Below are 20,052 nucleotides of genomic sequence, written 5' to 3'. Positions count from 1 at the left end.
CAAACTCCTGGCTTCGAGGATGCATTGGACAGCTGGCAGTATGTCGGTCTGAGGAGCCACGAGACTGCGATGTGGAGTCTGGTGTCGTCAAAGCTGGTGTCGACGAGAGATGTGAGGATCTGGGCTGCAGATTCGCCATGCTGTCAGCGATGCGCCAGTTCTGAGGACTGCCAAAGGCAATGCGGGTCTTCTGTGGCAAGACCAATCCATGCAGCAGCAGCAATGCGTTGGTTCTGCTCAGGAATGATGATCTGCTCAGAAGAGAAGATTTGTTTGTTCTGCTCCGGTATGTGTTGCTCAGCAGAGAAAATGCATCAGTTCAGCTGGCAAGTTCCTTAGGCCCACTTCCAAGGGTCTAGGACTGGGGTGGCACCACTTGGCAGGGCAAATTCAGAGATGGCATAGTCCAGGTTGCTGGAAGTCTGTTATGTCCCTGAGGCTTCAGATCAGGAGGCCAGCCAAATATCCCTGGGTTCAAGAGATGCAGGTCCAGTCCTTCTCACCCATGCAAAAGGGCAGGAGGCAGCAGGTCAGCACAGCAAAGCTGGAGTCCAACAGAGTAGCTGTCCAGCAGAGTAGCAGTCCTACAGGAGCACAGCAGTCCGTCCTCGTGGCAGAGTATCCACAGGTCCAGAAGTGTACTGAAGTGGTCATGTCTGAAGTCCTTCTTTTATACCCCGATGGGCCTTTGAAGTGGGGGAGAAACTTCTAGAGACATGCCTTTTAAGTGCACAGATAGTCTGGAGCCAGGGCTGGCAGACCAACTACAGGGGTTATGCAGCCCTTTGTGAGGGGACAGGACACAGCCTATTCAGGTGTGAGGAAGCCTGGGTCCAGCTCATCCCTAACATCCTGTCAGTGATGGCACATTCAGTCACACCTAAGCTCCCACTGTGAATACACAAAGCCCAACTGCCAACTACACCCCATCAGGTGGTCAGAGAGAGGCTGGAGGCACCAAAATGGCTAAGGTAACAAAATAACAACTTTCTAAAAGTTACAAATAAGTGAAGTGTCTAGCTGACCATTATTTGGCTGCCAGCTATTTTAGCAGACCAAGACCCAAATCACAAATAAGATGGTCTACATCATTTAATTATTCTTTTTTTGGAAATTATTATGCGATTTATGAGTTCACAAGACAGATATGGACTACACTTCACAATTTACACAATGTCAAAGTTGAACTGAAAAAAGTAAAAATATTGAAGCAAATCACAACACAATCAATTGATAAATTCACGAGACAGATATGGATTACATTTCACAATTACGCATTGTCAAAACAAAAAGTGAAAACTTTAAAACAAAGTTCATCACAATCAATTGAAACTGTTACCAGTCAAACAAGAAAAACAGCCAGGTAACCCACATTTCCATCAAAAACTGTTTACGAGGAACAAACTCGGGTTACCAACCAACAGGGATATTTACATTTCATGCTAGTGAGGATGTATATTTTGAAAACATTATTTCCCTCAGTTGCTATACTTGGTTTTATACAAACTAATCCCCTGTTGGTAATAAATGCCAACGCGTTTCAAACCCCATTTATATCAAGGGATTCTCTTCAGGTCTGTGACTGGATTATGTGAAACCAAAAAGAAATGTGTTTTAAAAAAGGGGGGTTGCCCTACTTTTCTCTATATCTGTAAGACTCATACAAAAATAGGGAAGTGTGTACCTGTTTATACGTCTAGGAATCTCTTCAAAGTTGTAGGGAGCCCAATTTACTCATGTACCTGACCAGAAGGCCTGAAACATGAACGGCCAATACAAAATCAAATATAGAATAATTTGAAGAGAGCTAATGTAATATTTGAGTACTGGCTACTGACTTAATTGTAGCTCCTGGTGTTGTAGATAAAGCTAGGAGATTTTAAACACAGCAAGTTTTGTTGTTTGAAAAGACAGACACGTAATCAATACCCTCTAGTGTTCTTAGGGGAGGCTTAGTATATTTACAAAACGTGTCACTTACTCATAGGAAGGGGCCGAAAATGCTGTTGCATCCGCTATAAGTCGTAACACGAAGATAATGCGTTCTTCAACAGGTGCTGCACTATTAAAAGTTTCTCTCCGCCAGCAGATGCTTGAGCATTCGTTTTGATCTGAAAGAAAAGTTCTAGTTACCAGAAATTGAACTACATGTTGCGGAATCATTTTTTTCGCATCCGACTTAGAGCTTACTTTCTGATTTCAAACGATGGCCCTAAACACTGTGGGGCAGATTTATGTTTCCTGGCGCATCCCTGCAAATCAGCAAGGATGCGCCAGGAATGATGCGTCACGCAAGTTTACCCTTGCGCCACACATGATGCGCCGCATTTACAATGCGGCGCATCATGGCGCAGGAATAAACAGACGTGTGACGCATCCGATGGCGTAAGGTTGGCGCAGTGCTTCAGTTGCGTCGCAAGCGCGACGCAACTCCAGCACTGTTCCAACCTACCCTATCCCTAACATGGTGCGTCAAGCCTTACGCCTGCTTCAAGCAGGCGCAGGGTTTTGGCGCATCAGCGTTGGGAAAGTGACTCAGTCAAATCTTATAGATTTGACTGAGTCACTTTTCAGGGGCGTTCCTGCGACGGAACGCCCCCCCCCCCCTGTCGACACGCCCACTTGAAACCTGACGCAGGTTTTACGTGGCGCAGGGCTTTACATCGTGACGCATCTCCATAGATGCGTCACGATGTAAATATGGCGCAACGTGGCGCAGGGTGTACACCGCCGCTGCGTCACAAAAGTGACGCAACGGCGGCGTAAAAGTGGCGCATCTCCGATATAGATCTGCCCCTGTGAATCCTACTGCCAGCGGCAGTGCGTGATTACCCCTGGCTGAAACGCCGAGTGGTTTTCAATCGCGGCTAATGCGCACAAGTTCATTGTCTCTCAAAAGAAGCACAGTTATTTATGACTCATTTCGGGCAATCACGAAATGAGTCATAAATAACTGTGCTTCTTTTTCGCCAAGATACATTGTAACCAACGTGGTGACTCACATTTTAGTTCAAGCGGCCATCCTTCTACCTTTTCGGCTTCCGTCTGCCAAATGGAACAAGTTCTGTTCGGTTTTGTTAATCTGCGCTGAAACGGACTTCCTGTACTTTGTCCACAGTTTGAATGGTTAACAAGCAGTGGATGCTGGGTCTTGTAGTGTGTAGTTAATGCGTATTAACACTTTCAACTTCAGTCAGTTACCTATCGGCCTACCGTGAGCTGTGTGTCCGATAGACTCAGCTGGGCCATAATGTACCATGCTCATAAAGGATGAATTCTTAGATTTGTAGTGCAGTGTTGCAGTCATGACCAGACTTGTTCAAACGTCTTCGGTGTTTTACGTCCTTGATATTTCGGACATCTCATAGCGCCAGATGTGGCGCTATTAAACTTAAGGAAGAGGTAGGCTTCATTTGGTAGAAGGGTTCTTTCGGTCTCCTCCTCGTGGCGCCAGTTTAACCACACAAAGGACTATCCATTTAATGTCTCTTTCACTGTGGTTAGCTTGTATAAAGTGGCTGACCATAGGAGCACTTTTGTACGTATTCTAGAGCGATGTTGGACAATTTGGAATCGGATCTCTTGGTTGGTTTTACCGATATACAGTTTTCCACATGGGCAAGTGATTCCATAAACGACATTCTTCATTTTGCAATTTGAAAAGGAATTATGAATCCATTTAATGGTGTCATGCTCAAAAATGGATCCTTCACAGGTCGTTTCACAGGAAACACAATTCCCGCACTTGTGGTGGCTTTCGATTGGTTTTAAGTTCCACTGGGAGCGTAGGTCCTGTTTTTTTATCACTGGGGTGCAGTCAGCCCTCACCAGTTGCTGCCCTATACTAATTTCTTCATGGCAAATAGCGGCCTTTCAAACGGGCATTCCAAGTCCTGGAGTAGGCGTCAGTTTTTTAAAATAATTTGGCGAAATTTGTTAGTGTGTGGACCAAAGGTCAACACACACACAATTTTAGTCATGGGCACCTTAATTCTCTTGGATAGGAGGCATTCTCTTGGTGTGAACTAAGCCCTCCGTTTTGCCTGTTTGAGCAATTTTTTAGGATAGCCTCTTTCCAAAAAAGAATAATTAAATTATGTAGACCATCTTATTTGTGATTTGGTCTTAGTCTGCTAAAATAGCCGGCAGCCGAATAAATGGTCAGTTAGATACTTCACTCATTTGTAACTTATCGGCCCACTCTAGCTGTGTGATATAGGGCCTACCCCTTGATATAATGAACTTTCTAAAAGTGGCATTTTCAGAACTGTAAGTTAAATTTCGACTTCACTATAAATTAGGATTTGAAATTAGGATTTCAGAGACACCAAACATGAACCATTTATATCTTCCCGTTTGGAAATTACACTTATAAAATATAATGAGGTTATTCAAATTTTAACCTATGAGAGATATAGGCCTTGCAGCAGCAAAATGAATTTAGGAGTTTTTGACTACTACAACATGAGAAAGGTGAAAGTACATGTCCTGCTTTTTAAATACATTGCACCCTGCCCTTTGGGCTATCCGGGGATTAACTTAGGGTTGACATATGCATTAAAATGGAAATTTTGGCCGTGGCAAAAGGTTTATTTTAACAGGTCAAATGGCAGTTTAAGATGCACACACAGGATCTGCAATGACAGGCCTGAGACATGTTTAGGGGGCTATGTAAGTGGGTGGCACAACCAGGACTGCAGGCCCACTAGCAGCATTTAATCTACAGGCCCTGGGAACCTGTAGTGCTCTTTACTAGGGACACATAAGTGAATTAAATATGCCAGTTGCATATGAGCTACTGTTACCATGTTTAAAGGAGAGAGCACATGCACTTTAGCACTGGTTAGCAGTGGTAAAGTTCTCAGAGTCCCAATGCCAGCAAAAAAGAGGTCAGAAAAATGGAGGAAGGCAAAATAAGTTGGGAGAAAGATAACTCTAAATCTGATAGGTCTAACACAAGCGAATCACCCGCAGCTCCAACAGGTCAATACGAAGCTCGGACTCCGCTGGACACCAGAGTTCTCCGATCTCCACGTCTCCCAGATGGCTACCCTAGTCCAGGAGATATGCATATGTCACTGTGGTGCATCTGTCACTGCAGTCAGCTACGGTTGGGGAAGGGAGAGGGGTCTGCCACTGACCCAATTGTGGCTTGTTAGCCACCACTGTAGATCTTTTGCTGTCCCCTCCAAGATCTGAACCATGTTGGAGAGATTCCCCGATGCTGTGCCCACTGAAACTTCAGGTCCCACTGCAGAGGTTACATTTGCCAAGGGCATGAGCAAAAGCAATAGCCTCAGAGTTATTCCCACCAAAATCCAGGATAGAAACTGAAACATTGCGATCATAGCCTGAATATCCTGGACTTAGGAGGATATGCCTGAAACTACACTGTGTCCAGAACAGCTGCGATGAAAAGGAGTGTCTGAGAGGGAGTCAGATGTGACTTCAGTATGTTCATAGTGAACCCCAGCGAGTGAAGGAGGTTTGACGTAGTCGGAAGGTGGCAGACGACTACCATAGAGTGAGTCAGCCTTAAACAGCCAATCGTTGAGGTATGGGAAGACTGGAACTCCATGTGAGACAGTGCCATCTTTCTTGCATGGTATGCCCCCACTTTTTGCTGAATTGCTGAATGTACTTTGACTGAGTGTGCCCTGGTCTCCTGCCAATCAGGCGCCCAGGGCCTATGTTTCTTCCCTAAACCAAAACCTCCAACCCAAATTGGCAAACCCTGGCCACATGTCAGCCCCTGGTAAATGTACCCTAGGTACCCAGGGCCTTGTAACCAGGGAAGGCCTCTATGGGCTGCAGCACTCATTGTGCCACCCTTAGAGGCCCTGTACCCTAACACACACACAATGTCCTTGCAGGCTGAGTGTCTGGATACAGGACAAAACAGAGAGTCGACATGGCACACATCCCTGTGTGCCACGCCCACAACATACACTGCCCTGGCATACATCCACCACCCCTCTAGCTGGATGCCCTATGCCAGTGATGTGGGCACAGGAGCATGAGCCCTGTGCCCCTACAGTACCCAGGTCCATTCCTGGGCCCTGTAAGTGCAGTGCTGCCATTTAAGAGTACATGGTGCTGGGAGCTTGTCAAACACGAACTCCACAGCACCATAATGGCATCACTGAAGACTGAGAAGTTTTGTATCAAACTGCTCAGCACATTAAACCCACACTGACGCCAGTGTGAGATTTAATGTACCAAGCACCACAGAGGGCATCTTGGAGATGCCCCCTGAAACCTAACCTACAATCCACGTCTGGTCTGAGACGCTGCCTAGGCTGCGCACAGCAGACATGTTGCTGGACCCCTGGGTAGGAGAGCCCCTGCTCTCCTGGGCCTGCAACAATGCACATCCTGGGTGAGGTGCTAGATCTCCTCCCCCAGGATGGGCAGGGGGAAGCCTCTAAGGCATGCCGCCTCTGTGAGCTTCCCCAGGCCACTTGCAACCCCCACTCTGGTGGGAAGCTTGGCCGGAAACCCCAAATAAGGACAGGGGATGTGCCAGCCTGCCAACTCCACCCCTCAGGTGGGGGAGGCGAGGTGAAGCACATCTCTGGGCGCTCGCCATCTTGAAGATGGGAGGCCCTGCCCAATCAGGACTAGACTACTGCCCCCCCTCCCACAGGAGAGTGGCAGAATAGGGGGTGTACCCACCCTAGGATAGGGACCCATTGGTCCCTGCCCTTTAACTACCTGTAACGCCCCTAAATCTAGTATTTAGGGGCACCCTGAACCTTCCTTCCCCAGATTCCAGATTCTGAAATACAAAGAAGAGCAAGAAGAAAGAAGACCTGCCCTGCAGCTGCTAAGAAGAGGAAGACACCAACTGCTTTGGCCCCAGCCCTACCGGCCTGTCGACCCTCGAACCTGCTCCTGCTCCAACCCGGCATCTCTAGTGGCCAGCAACCTCACAAACCCCGGAGGACCTGGCTACCTGTTGGCTCTAAGCACCTGGGACTTCCATGAGTAGAGGCTCTACTCAAAATCAGCTTCTACTCCATGGCATCAGCCCGGAACCGCGAACCCTACACACTCTGCACTCGCCAAGCCTGGCCTGTGCCGGAGTGAACAAAGACCACGAGGACGACCCCAAGGCGACTGTGACCCCGAGTCCGGCACCCAAGGACTTCCTTCAACGCTCCTGACGATGCCTGCAGCCTGAGAACCAGGTACCCCCCAACCGCGCTCAACAGAGGGTAAGATTTCCCGACACCAAAAGGCGCCCCTGCACCCGGCGCCCCGCAGCCCCCTGTGCTCAACTCCTGGGTACCTACCTATCCTCCAACTACCCAACTTACCTCTCGAAGTGGTGGTGGCACATGAAGAATCTTCGTCCCCGAGCTTGCAGTCTTTTTCTAAACCGGAGCTTACCCTTTGAAATCAATTGAGCGCCTGAAGGCTCAAAAGCACCCTGCACCCAGCCGCCCGAATGGCCCTGGCAGTGTAACCTTTGCACCTATCTACTTCCCCATTTGCCCTGAGCAAGTGACCAGGAGCCCAGCTACCACAGCCTTGTGGCCTGCTAGTCAGCAGCCACCAACCAAGGCCCCCCTGCCTTCCATAGGATAACATTGGGCCTAACTCACTCTGCACCCGGCTGCCCCTGTGCCACTGAGGGTGTAACAACTGTACCTACCTGACCCTGGGAGACCCCCGAGTCTGTGCCCAGAACCTTAACTTTGCCAGTCAAGTAATTACCTGACAGCCGATAACTCAATTTTCTACATAGGGTAACATTAACTGGTTTTTCCTGAAATTTCTTCTACGTGTGGACTTTTCTAAATTTAAAATATTCACCAAAAATCAGCCGAGTAACGAAAACGAAAATACTCACCTGCTATTAGGTGAGCTCCCAGTGCTGGATCTTGGTGCCCAGCACTGACCCTGAAAAATATTCACAACTGTACTTACCAGTAATCCAATTTTCTTCCATAGGAAACCATTGACTGTTTTTCTGTGAAATTTCTTCTAAGTGTCGATTTCTGAAAACTTTAAATATTCTTTCAAAATCGTATAAATTGTGAAAACGTAATTACTTACCTGTTTTGCATAAAGGTCCCAGTACTGAGTCTAGGCACCCAGTACTGGATTACAAAAGTAACGAGAACCTACTATACCTGCAACTTGAATTTTCTTCCATAGGGAATCATTGACTGTTTTCTATGAAATATTTTCTAAGTGTCAACTTTTAAAATAGCAAAATATTGTCTTAAAATCATAACAGTAACTAAGTCGACTTTTATCACTTGTTTCCAAATACTGACCCAGGACTGAATCTAGGATCCAGTCCTGGAATCCCAAAAGTAATCCTAAAAGTAATCTATTGCAAATAACTTGAAACTTCCATGAAACTCAATACATTATTGTGTTTAAAATTGTGTTGCCTAAAGCAACCACTTGTATTGTTCTACAAAAGCCAATTGCATATTGCAAATGTATTTATATAAACCATCTCATTCTGAGAAAGTATATTTTTATACATATTGTTGGTTCTAAAATAAAACAAGCATATATTTTTTATATATAATCCATTGGCCTAGAGTTCAGTTATTGAGTGTGTAAGACCATTTGCTGACTGAGTGTGTGCAACAAATGCTTTACACTGTCCTCTGATACTGCCTTACTGCTCGACCAAGCTACCACTTTAGAGAGTAAGGTTATATCTAACTTTAGCCTCTGCCAAACCTCTGGGGACTGTGGACTCTGTACACCCTGTACCTATTTGGGAACAGTATATACAGAGCCACTTTATCACATTGGTGGATCAGCGGTGGGATACAAACTTGCATTTGTTGGACTACTTGGTTACCATCTGATCACATGACAGAACTCTTAAAATTGTCTTTAGAATTCTGATTGGTCTTTTCCAAAATACTGAAAGTCTTGCTAGGGCCTTGATTAAGTCCCATTGGAATTTTAGAAAAATAAAAGTCACTATAATCAGGGTAGAGGATTAGAACTGTCGGGTTAGAATGACTCAAACAAACCCAGCTATTAGTAAAAATAATAACATGGACCTGGTGGAGGAGCTTGCCCTCTCACCTTAGTTACACTTGTCTTTCAAGGAATTGAGGTCCCTATGCAAACTTAAAAATATACCAGTGGGCCTGTATCCAACCAAACCAGGGCTCCGGGAGCTCTTGGCTGAGTATGCTAAGGACCACCCATCTGAACATGGTGATGGCCAGTAAGATGAGGAAAGGGAAGAAGGGGAGGTGGATAATAACCCCCCACACTATTCCCTAGGGAGGAGAGGGCCCCCATACCCTTCAATCCAAGAATTACCATCTGGGGACCTAGAGGTCACACAGGTGACTCTGGTACCAGAGAGATCACTGGGGGACCCACCAGTGAAGAGGACAGCCTTTTAGAAAGGCTGGCCAAAAGATAGTCCAGGCTCCTGGCTCTAGAAAAAGAAAGGAGAGAGATGGGTTTAGCACCCATCAATGGTGGCAGCAATAATAAAAACAAGGATAGGGAGGAAACTTCTGATCCTAAAATCCCCAAAGGGATTGGCCCTAAATTTGAGGAAGGTGATGACATCACAGAATGGTTCACAGCCTTTGAGAGGGCTTGTGAAATAAGAAGAGTAAAGAAACCTCTCTGGGAGGCACTCCTGTGGGAACTGTTCTCTGGTAACTGCAGAGACAGGCTTCTGACGCTCTCTGGGGCAGAGGCAGTATCCTATGACATCATGAGGAAGACTCTGATTGAGGGATTTGGATTCACCACTGAGGAGTATATAATTAGATTCAGGGGGGCTAACAAAACCGAGACCCAGTCCTGGATTGACTTTGTAGACTTCTCAGTAAAGACACTGGATGGTTGGTTAGCTGGACATGGTGTGCAGGATTTTACTGGATTGTACAATTTATTCATGAAGGAACATATATTGAGTAACTGCACAAATGAAAAGTTGCATCAGCATTTGGTAGACCTAGGTCTAATTTCTCCCCAAGAATTGGGAAAGAAGGCAGACCACTGGGTCAAGACTAGGGTGACAAGGACAGCCACTGGGGGTGACCAGAAGAAAGTGGTCACAAAGCCTCCCCAGGGGAAAGGTAGTGAGAATCCCCAAGATAAAAAGTCTGAGTCTTCTAAAGGGCCCCAAAACCTGTTCAGGGGGGTGGGACCCAAACTACTCCCTATGTGCTTTTTATTAAGATATACACCGGCACTCTAACGTTATAGTTGAAGTGTCAACCAGTACTCTTGAAACAATGGATAATCAAAATCATAAATTACTTTTTGGATAATTGGTGTTCTGTCCCCTCAGTGAGAGACCATATATATCATAAAAATTCCTTTGAGAGAAAATGAAAACAGGAAAGAACATCAAAAAGCAGGCAATATTTGCATAGTTCGTATCCGCACAGTTTAATGTGGTATGTTGAGGGAGTAATATCAATTACATATAGTTTTAAGGCACAACATGTGCAATTTCAAAGTAATAATAAATGTGTTCTACAAATTACACATAATTTCACGGCACACTCTATATGGTTCCAAAGTGATTCTACATACACTGTACAAAGTTCAGGTACACAATTTCAATGTTCAAATAACTCATTTGCAATATTCCAATAATGTATTTTTCTTTTTTGATTACACCACAAATATACAAAGTAATGACCCAATATGAAGATCTAATCCTAAAGGTTTCTCAAGATTGATGTTTGAGAAAAGGCCAGAGAACAAAAACCCCGTCGGGGGAAACAGTCCAAATCCGCCACCCCGTCGGGGAAACAATCCAGGACAGCCGACACGTGTTTCGTTACAGTACGTAACTTTATCAAGGCTGTGAACACAAATTCCACAAAGAATTGGGATGTCCTCCTTAACCCGATGGGCACCGTAATCTCGTAGGATAGTACAGAACTTGAGGAATGTTTAGAATTTGATGTGCGACTGTTAAAACCATCACTACCACTGTAGTATTTTGTAATACTCCCTATGTGCCTCAACCCTATAGGGGGAAGAACTTTGATCCCTAAAAGGCCTGGTGTAATAACTGTAAGAGGTCAGGACACCGAACTGTAGATAAGTCTTGCCCCCACATCAAAGCCACTAAGGCACCCAGTACAGCTACTCCTGGGGCAGCAAGCATACAGATGGGATCAGAAGTGTACCCAGAGCAAATCTGGGAACACACTGAAGCAAGTCTAGTCTCACTGGGGGAAGTGGAGTTTGCCACTGTAGATGTGTGGCCACCCAACTTAAAGAAATATTTGCAGTACCCCTGGGTGAATGGAACTAGGGTAGAAGCTCTGAGGGATACAGGTGCCAGTGTCACTATGGTGAGAGACACACTGGTTTCCCCAGAGCAATATTTGATTGGGAAGTCTTACCCAGTCACCAATGCTGACAGTGTCACCACTAGTCATCCCATGGCCATGGTGACATTAGGCTGGGGGGGGGGGGGGGGTTACTGGCCTGAAACAGGTAGTGGTCTCTCCAAAGTTGCCAGCTGCCTGTCTGCCTGGAAATGATCTGGAAACATTGAGCTAAAGCCCCATGCAGCCATGCTGGGCATCCCTGAATTGGTGTGTGTGCAAACCAGAGCAAGAGGAAGGGGGAAAAAGTAGGCCTGGAGCCTGAAATAATGGCCCAACCAACCAAGAAAAAAGGTAAGAAGACTGGGGAACCAGCTTCTGTACAGTAAAACATTCAGGACCCCTCTCCACAGGGAGAAGATTTGGATACCCCTGAGGGAACTGAGCCCATGGAGCTTGACCCTTACCAGGTTGAACTCTTGGGCCCAGGGGGACCCTCTAGGGAAGAGCTGTGCCAGGGTCAGCGAGACTGTCCCACTATTGAAAGCCCGAGGCAGCAAGCTGTTTCAGAAGCAAAGGGAGATGTCAGTGGTACCCACAGAGCTTATTGGGAAGAGGGATTACTGTATGCTGAGGCAAGAAACCCCACTCCTGGAGCCACCAGGAGGGTGGTAGTGCCACAGAAGTATAGGGAGTTCCTCCTAACTTCGGCTCATGACATCCCCCTAGCTGGACATCTGGGGCAATCCAAAACTTGGGAAAGGCTAGTGAGTCACTTATACTGGCCCCAGATGCACCAAAAGATGAAGGAGTTTGTCAGCTCCTGTGTTACCTGTCAAGCCAGTGGCAAGACAGGTGGCCACCCAAAGGCCCCCCTCATCCCACTACCAGTGGTGGGAGTACCCTTTGGAAGGGTAGGAGCGGACATTGTGGGTCCACTTGAACCTCCCACAGCCTCAGAGAACACACTTATTCTAGTAGTAGTGGTTCAGGCTACTAGGTACCCTGAAGCAATTCCACTTAGGACTATTACAGCTCTTGCAGTAGCCTCCTGGGTGTCTTTACCAGGGTAGGGTTTCCTAAGGAGGTGGTTTAGACAGATGTTCCAACTTCATCTCTGCTTACCTGACACACATGTGGAAGGAGTGTGGAGTGCAGTACAAGTTTACTACACCCTACCATCCACAAACCAATGGCCTGGTTGAGAGATTCAACAAGACATTGCAAGGTATGATCATGGGTCTTCCTGAAAAACTCAAAAGAAGATGGGATGTCCTGTTACCATGCCTGCTTTTCGCTTACAGGAAAGTACCACAGAAGGGAGTAGGTTTCTCACCCTTTGAACTTCTGTTTGGTCATCCTGTGAGGGGACCTCTTTGTCTTGTAAAAGAAGGCTGGGAGAGGCATCTTCAAGAGCCCAAACAAGACATAGTGGACTATGTGCTTGGCCTAAGGTCCAGAATGGCTGAGTACATGGAAAAAGCATCCAAGAACCTTGAGGCCAGCCAGGAGCTCCAAAAACACTGGTATGACCAAAAAGCTGCACTGGTTGAATTTCAACCTGGGCAACAGGTGTGGGTTTTGGAGCCAGTGGCACCAAGGGCCCTCCAAGATAAATGGAGTGGCCCATACCCCATCCTAGAAAGAAAGAGTGAGGTCACCTATTTAGTTGACCTGGGCACTAGCAGGACACCCAAAAGGGTTCTCCATGTGAACCGCCTTAAGCTCTACAATGACAGGGCTGACATCACCATGCTGATGGTGACTGATGAGGAACAGGAAGCAGAGAGTGAACCTCTCCCTGACCTCCTCTCCTACAGCCCACAAGATGGGTCAGTAGATGGTGTGTAGATGGTGTGGTCTTTCCAGACACCATCTCTGCCCAACAGCAGACTGACTGCAAGCAAGTCTTGCAACAGTATGCTAGCCTCTTTTCCCTGACCCCTGGTCTGACAAACTGCTGTACCCATGATGTGGACACTGGTGACAGTGCACCTGTCAAGAACAAAATCTATCGCCAGTCAGACCAAGTCAAGGAAAGCATCAAAGCTGAGGTCAGCAAGATACTGGAGTTAGGGGTCATTGAACCCTCTGAGAGCCCCTGGGCTAGCCCAGTGGTTCTGGTCCCCAAACCTCATCAACAAGGTGAAAAGAGAGAGATGAGGTTCTGTGTGGACTATAGAGGGGTCAACTCTGTCACCAAGACCGATGCTCACCCTATTCCAAGAGCAGATGAGCTGATAGATAAATTAGGGGCAGCCCAATTCCTCAGTACCTTTGACTTAACTGCAGGGTACTGGCAGCTTGGCATGGCCCCAGGAGCAAAAGAAAAGACAGCATGCTCCACCCCTGATGGGCATTATCAGTTTACTGTGATGCCCTTTGGGTTAAAGAATGCCCCTGCCACCTTCAAGAGGTTGGTGAACCATGTCCTGGCTGGGCTGGAGTCCTTTAGTGCAGCTTATCTTGATGATATTGCTGTCTTTAGCTCCACCTGGCAGGATCACCTGATCCACCTTGGGAAGGTTTTAGAGGCTCAGCAAAATGCAGGTCTCACTATCAAGGCATCCAAATGCCAGATAGGGCAGGGCACTGTGGTGGACTTGGGCCACCTTGTAGGTAGAGGCCAGGTACAACCCTTACAACCCAAGATCCAGGCCATCCTGGACTGGGCAGCTCCAACAACCCAGACCCAAGTCAGGGCATTCCTTGGCTTGACTGGGTACTACAGGAGGTTTGTGAAGGGAAATGGGTCCATTGTGACCCCCCTCACAGAACTCACCTCCAAGAAGAGGCCCAAGAATGTTAACTGGACAGTTAGTTGCCAAAAGGCTTTTGACACCCTGAAAGAAGCAATGTGCTCAGCACCAATTCTAAAAGCTCCAGATTATGCCAAGCAGTTCATAGTGCAGACTGATCCCTCTGAGCTAGGGATAGGAGCGGTCCTATCCCAGACCAATGATGAAGGCCAAGACCAACCTGTTGCTTTTATAAGCAGGAGGCTACTCCCCAGAGAGCAGCGTTGGAGTGCCATTGAGAGGGAGGCCTTTGCTGTGGTTTGGTCCCTGAAGAAGTTGAGGCCATACTTGTTTGGTACTCACTTCCTGGTTCAAACTGACCACAGACCTCTCAGATGGCTAAAGCAGATGAAAGGGGAAATTCCAAAACTACTAAGGTGGCCCATCTCCCTACAGGGAATGGACTTTGAAGTGGAACACAGACCAGGGACTGCCCATGCCAATGCAGATGGACTTTTCAGGTTCTTCCGCTTAGACAATGAAGTCTCCATAGGGCGAGGTTAGTCTCATCACCTTTCGTTTTGTGGGGGGGGGGGGGGGTTGTGTGGGAAGTGCCATCTTTCTTGCATGGTATGCCCCCACTTTTTGCTAACTTGCTGAATGTACTTTGACTGAGTGTGCCCTGGACTCCTGCCAATCAGGTGCCCAGGGCCTATGTTCCTTCCCTAAACCAAAACCTCCAACCCAAATTGGTAAACCCTGGCCACATGTCAGCCCCGGGTAAATGGTACCCTAGGTACCCAGGGCCATTTGACCAGGGAAGGCCTCTAAGGGCTGCAGCACTCATTGTGCCACCCTTAGAGGCCCTGTACCCTAACACGCACACACTGCACAGCTCCGGGCGCTCGCCATCTTGAAGATGGGAGGCCCTGCCCAATCAGGACTAGGCTACTGCCCCCCTCCCACAGGAGAGTGGCAGAATAGGGGGTGTGCCCACCCCAGGACAGGGCCCCATTGGTCCCTGCCCTTTACCCACATGTACCGCCCCTAAATCTAGTATTTAGGGGCACCCTGAACCTTTCTTCCCCAGATTCCAGATTCCGAAATACAAAGAAGAGCAAGAAGAAAGAAGACCTGCCCTGCAGCTGCTAAGAAGAGGAAGACACCAACTGCTTTGGCCCCAGCCATACCGGCCTGTCGACCCTCGAACCTGCTCCTGCTCCAACCCGGCAAATCTTGTGACCAGCAACCTCACAAACCCCGGAGGACCTGGCTACCTGTTGGCTCTAAGCACCTGGGACTCCCATGAGTAGAGGCTCTACTCAAAATCAGCTTCTAATCCCTGGCATCAGCCCGGAACCGCAAACCCTACACACTCTGCACCTGCCAAGCCTGACCTGTGCCGTAGTGAACAAAGACCACAAGGACAACCCCAAGGCGACTGTGACCCCGAGTCCAGCACCCAAGGACTTCCCTTGACGCTCCTGATGACGCCTGCAGCCTCAGAACCAGGTACCCCCCCCAACCACGATCAACAGAGGGTAAGATTTCCCGACACCAAAAGGCACCCCTGCACCCGGTGCCCCGCGGCCCCCTGTGCTCAACTCCTGGGTACCTACCTATCCCCCAACTACCCAACTTACCTCTCGAAGTGGTGGTGGCACCTGAAGAATCTTCGTCCCCGAGCTTGCAGTATTTTTCTAAACCAGAGCTTTCCCATTGAAATCAATTGAGCGCCCGAAGGCTCAAAAGCACCCTGCACCCAGCCGCCCGAGTGGCCCTTGCAGTGTAACCTTTGCACCTATCTACTTCCCCATTTGCCCTGAGCAAGTGACCAGGAGCCCAGCTCCCACAGCCACGTGGCCTGCTAGTCAGCAGCCGCCAACCAAGGCCCCCCTGCCTCCCTTAGGATAACATTGGGCCTAACTCACTCTGCACCCGACTGCCCCTGTGCTGCTGAGGGTGTAACAACTGTACCTACCTGACCCTGGGAGACCCCTGAGTCTGTGCCCAGAACCTTAACTTTGCCAGTCGAGTACTTACCTGAAAGCTGATAACTCAATTTTCTCTATAGGGTAACATTGACTGGTTTTTCCTGAAATTTCTTCTACGTGTGGACTTTTCAAGACTTAAAATATTCACCAAAAATCAGCCGAGTAACGAAAACGAAAATACTCACCTGCCCTTAGGTGAGCTCCCAGTGCTGGATCTTGGTACCCAGCACTGACCCTGAAAAATATTTACAACCGTACTTACCAGTAACCCAATTTTCTTCCATAGAAACCTTTGACTGTTTTTCTGTGAAATTTCTTCTAAGTGTCAATTTCTGAAAACTTTAAATATTCTTTCAAAATCGTATAAATTGTGAAAACGTAATTACTTACCTGTTTTGGATAAAGGTCCCAGTACGGAGTCTAGGCACCCAGTACTGGATTATAAAAGTAGCGAGATCCTACTATACCTGCAACTTGAATTTTCTTCCATAGGGAATCATTGATGTTTTCTATGAAATATTTTCTGTCAACTTTTAAAATAGCAAAATATTGTCTAAAAATCATAACAGTAACTAAGTCGACTTTTATCACTTGTTTCCAAATACTGACCCAGGACTGAATCTAGGATCCAGTCCTGGAATCCCAAAAGTAATCCTAAAAGTAATCTATTGCAAATAACTTGAAACTTCCATTAAACTCAATGCATTATTGTGTTTAAAATTGTGTTGCCGATTGCAACCACTTGTAACTTTCTACAAAAGCCAATTGCATATTGCAAAAGTATTTATATAAAGCATCTCATTCTGAGAAAGTATATTTAAATACCTATTGTTGGTTCTATAATAAAACAAGCATATATTTTTTATATATAAATCATTGGCCTAGAGTTCAGTTATTGAGTGTGTGAGACCATTTGCTGACTAAGTGTGTGCAACAAATGCTTTACACTGTCCTCTGATACTGCCTTACTGCTCGACCAAGCTACCACTTTAGAGAGTAAGGTTATATCTAACTTTAGCCTCTGCCAAACCTCTGGGGACTGTGGACTCTGTACACCCTGTACCTATTTGGGAACAGTATATACAGAGCCACTTTCTCACACCCGACCTCTGCAGATGAGCTGCAACCACCCTCATCACTCTTGTGAACACCAAAGGGGTGCTGGTAAGGCCGAAAGGGAGCACTGCAAACTGCAAGTGCTCCCTGACAAATTCTGTCCGTGCAGGAGGGGAAGCTGTCCTGACGTGCGTGGGGTTTGCTGGGCCCCGGTTAGTGTTTCTTTGCCTCTCCCCTCTGTGTGGATTGGCTGGAGAACTGACACACCTCTCCTGAGGCGGCCTACTTCACTACGGCCGATGTGCGGATGTGCCAGACCTGACCTCCGGTAGGAGATCAATCTCGCTGTTGTTTTATTCCACTCCCCTGGGAGTAGGACTTTTCAATCGATCTAAAGTGTATTATATTATTCACTGTTTTTAGAGTATGATTCTTGTCCTTATAGCACTTCAAGTGTGGGGAGATGCCTGGCTCCCCTCTGCTTTAGAGTATTTGATTATTTTCCTTGTAGCACTTCTAAGTGCAGGCATCTGCCTGGCTCCCCTCTGTTTTAATCAGTATCAGAATTGGAAACTGCGATTACCTAATTACGATTCTCAGAAAATAGTAATTAGGTAATCCAAGTTTCCAATGTATGAAACTCCATGAGTTTCAAATACCAATTCGTAGTGGGCCGCAAACCAACCTACCTTATTAATATTAATGAGGTAGATCACAATTTGCCACCCCCTAGGAATCACAAAAAACACAGGGATAGTGGCCTGCTGAGGTAAGCAGACTACCATGTCTGTGACTGTTTTTAAATAAATACATCTTTTTTTGTAAAGCAGCCCATTTTCCTTAAAGGAATTAGGGATGCTTTACAAAAAGAAAAATGAAAAGTTTTCCTTTTTTAAGAGCAGGCATTGGTCTGTGGGACCACTGCCTGCTTTTGAAAAAGGCTTTTACAAACATTCACAAAGGGGAAGGGCTATTCGGAAATGGGTTACCACCTACTTCAAGTAGGTGACAGAATGCGAATGTTTTGCGACCACATTTCGGTCGTAAAACATTCATATATACCGATGCGATCCGGTATTAGGAAGGTACGCCCTAAACATACCCGTTCCTAATACCGAATCGCAAAACCCAATTTGCGATTCAGTAACAGGTTATCAAATCGCAATTCGGGTTTGATGCATGCAAAGAGCCTTGTGTGCAAACTCAAAAAGGCTTAATTCATGTGGCCCTATATGATTTTCTTTTCTCATTATTATTTTAGCTCATCTTTTCTTTACCTGCGACATCGTGCAGAGGAGGAAGCTCTCCTGATGCACGCCGGGTTGCTGGGCCCCGGTTAGTGTTTCTTTGCACGCCCCCCTCTGTGTGGATTGGCTAGCGAACTGACACGCCCCTCCTGAGGCGCCCTACTTCACTATGGCTGAGGCGTGGATGGTCCACCGGTGCGCTGAAGGTACAGCAAAGGCAAGCCCCCCTGCCCATTTTAACTCCAAGGGAGTGTGCTACTCTGCCCGCGAACTTAGGAAACCAGCCCCAGTCTTACCTAGGGACTGCTGTAATTCAACTGAGGTGGGTGGCTCTCATCCTTTATGTAACTCCTGTGGTAACACCCCTGACTATCTGGCGGACTTAGGGAGTGCAGCCTTACACCAACAGGCTTAATACGCTGCCTCACCATAAACTGCTGCTCTGTATCAAAACACAAACATGACTTTTTTGACATTCTCAGTGATAAACAACAAGATGCCTTAGTCCTCATGGAAACCTGGCTCTCGGACGCCTCCACCCCTGATATCTTAGATGGTATACCTATCGGCTATGGCATCATAAGACGCAATCACCCCACCTTGAGAGAAGGAGGCATTGTTATCATTTTTTTAAATTTCAAATCATTTTTATTAAATTTTCAAGAAATGAATAAATAATAATGGTGACACAGTAATAATGATAAACACAGTGGTGAGATGATAACCAGAAACGAAAATGAGATTGCTGACAAATCATAAGAAATACAAAGTAAATATAAAACAAATAGAAAACAACAAGTTACTGAAGTTATCATTTTTAAACTCTCTCTGAATTGCTCTGTTAGTGAGGTGGATATGGCTGAGTGTAAGGCAGCTCTCTTCTCGCTAACATTTTCGAGCAATTGAACGACAACAGGACTTTTTATCTGAGTCAAAATTCACATCGGCCCTCACAGACACTATCGCTCAACTTGCCCTACACCATAATAAGCTGATTATCTTAGGCAACCTTAACCTCCACTTTGAGCAGAGTTCCTGCAGGGGCTAGGTCCTTAATTAGAGACTTAGAGACCCTTCATCTCATTCAACAAGTTTCTGGACCTACGCATGTGAAGAGTCACACTTTGGACCCCATCTTTTCTAACTTTCTCTCACTTTTGGTGGAAACTCCCATTACTATTCCTTAGTCAGACCATTATATGATCCTCTTTTCCTTCCCAATACCTAAATCTACCCTAAAAACTATCAGATGGTTCTATCTAGGAAATGGGCTAAGATTGATTGGAAGGCCTTCATGGAGGCTTTAGTGATCACCAATCCTGCCTTAGGCGAGGACGTGGATTTAGTGGAGAACAATGTAGACAGATGGATTAATGAAGCCTTAGATGGTATTGCCCCCCTGGCCCCAAACATCAATCTAGAACCTCTCGCTCTGCACCCTGGTAGAATGAGCCCTTAGCAGCAGCCAAGAAATGATGCAAATGCCTTGGAGACAAGACTACAGCCTGATTAACCTGACTAACCACAAACAAGCATTCAAACAGTACCACAAGCTTATCAGAAGTACTCACATAGAGTTCTACGCACATAAAATGTATAGTGCAAACAAATCATCTAAAGAACTCTTCTTTATACTGCACTCTATCTTCTCTTGAACGTGTGTCTACAGCAATAATTCCCTCCAAGTAGAGTTGTAATAACATTGCCACTTTCTTTGCTTCGA

General features: G+C 46.6%; 1 long non-coding RNA gene across 1 annotated transcript in view; it reads right to left on the bottom strand.

The window, feature by feature from the left end:
* The window catches only part of LOC146871473 (uncharacterized), a 72,265-nt gene that overhangs the window by 28,434 nt on the left and 23,779 nt on the right, over positions 1 to 20,052 (bottom strand). The window contains exon 2 of the long non-coding RNA XR_014981004.1: positions 1,982 to 2,111. This is a non-coding gene — a long non-coding RNA (uncharacterized LOC146871473). The remainder of the gene's footprint in view (positions 1 to 1,981; positions 2,112 to 20,052) is intronic.

Source organism: Triturus cristatus, chromosome 1_1 (genome assembly GCF_964204655.1).
Source record: "Triturus cristatus chromosome 1_1, aTriCri1.1, whole genome shotgun sequence".
Classification (NCBI taxonomy): domain Eukaryota; kingdom Metazoa; phylum Chordata; class Amphibia; order Caudata; family Salamandridae; genus Triturus; species Triturus cristatus.
Note: the sequence above shows the minus strand (reverse complement) of the source record. Positions and strands in the feature narration are given on the sequence as shown.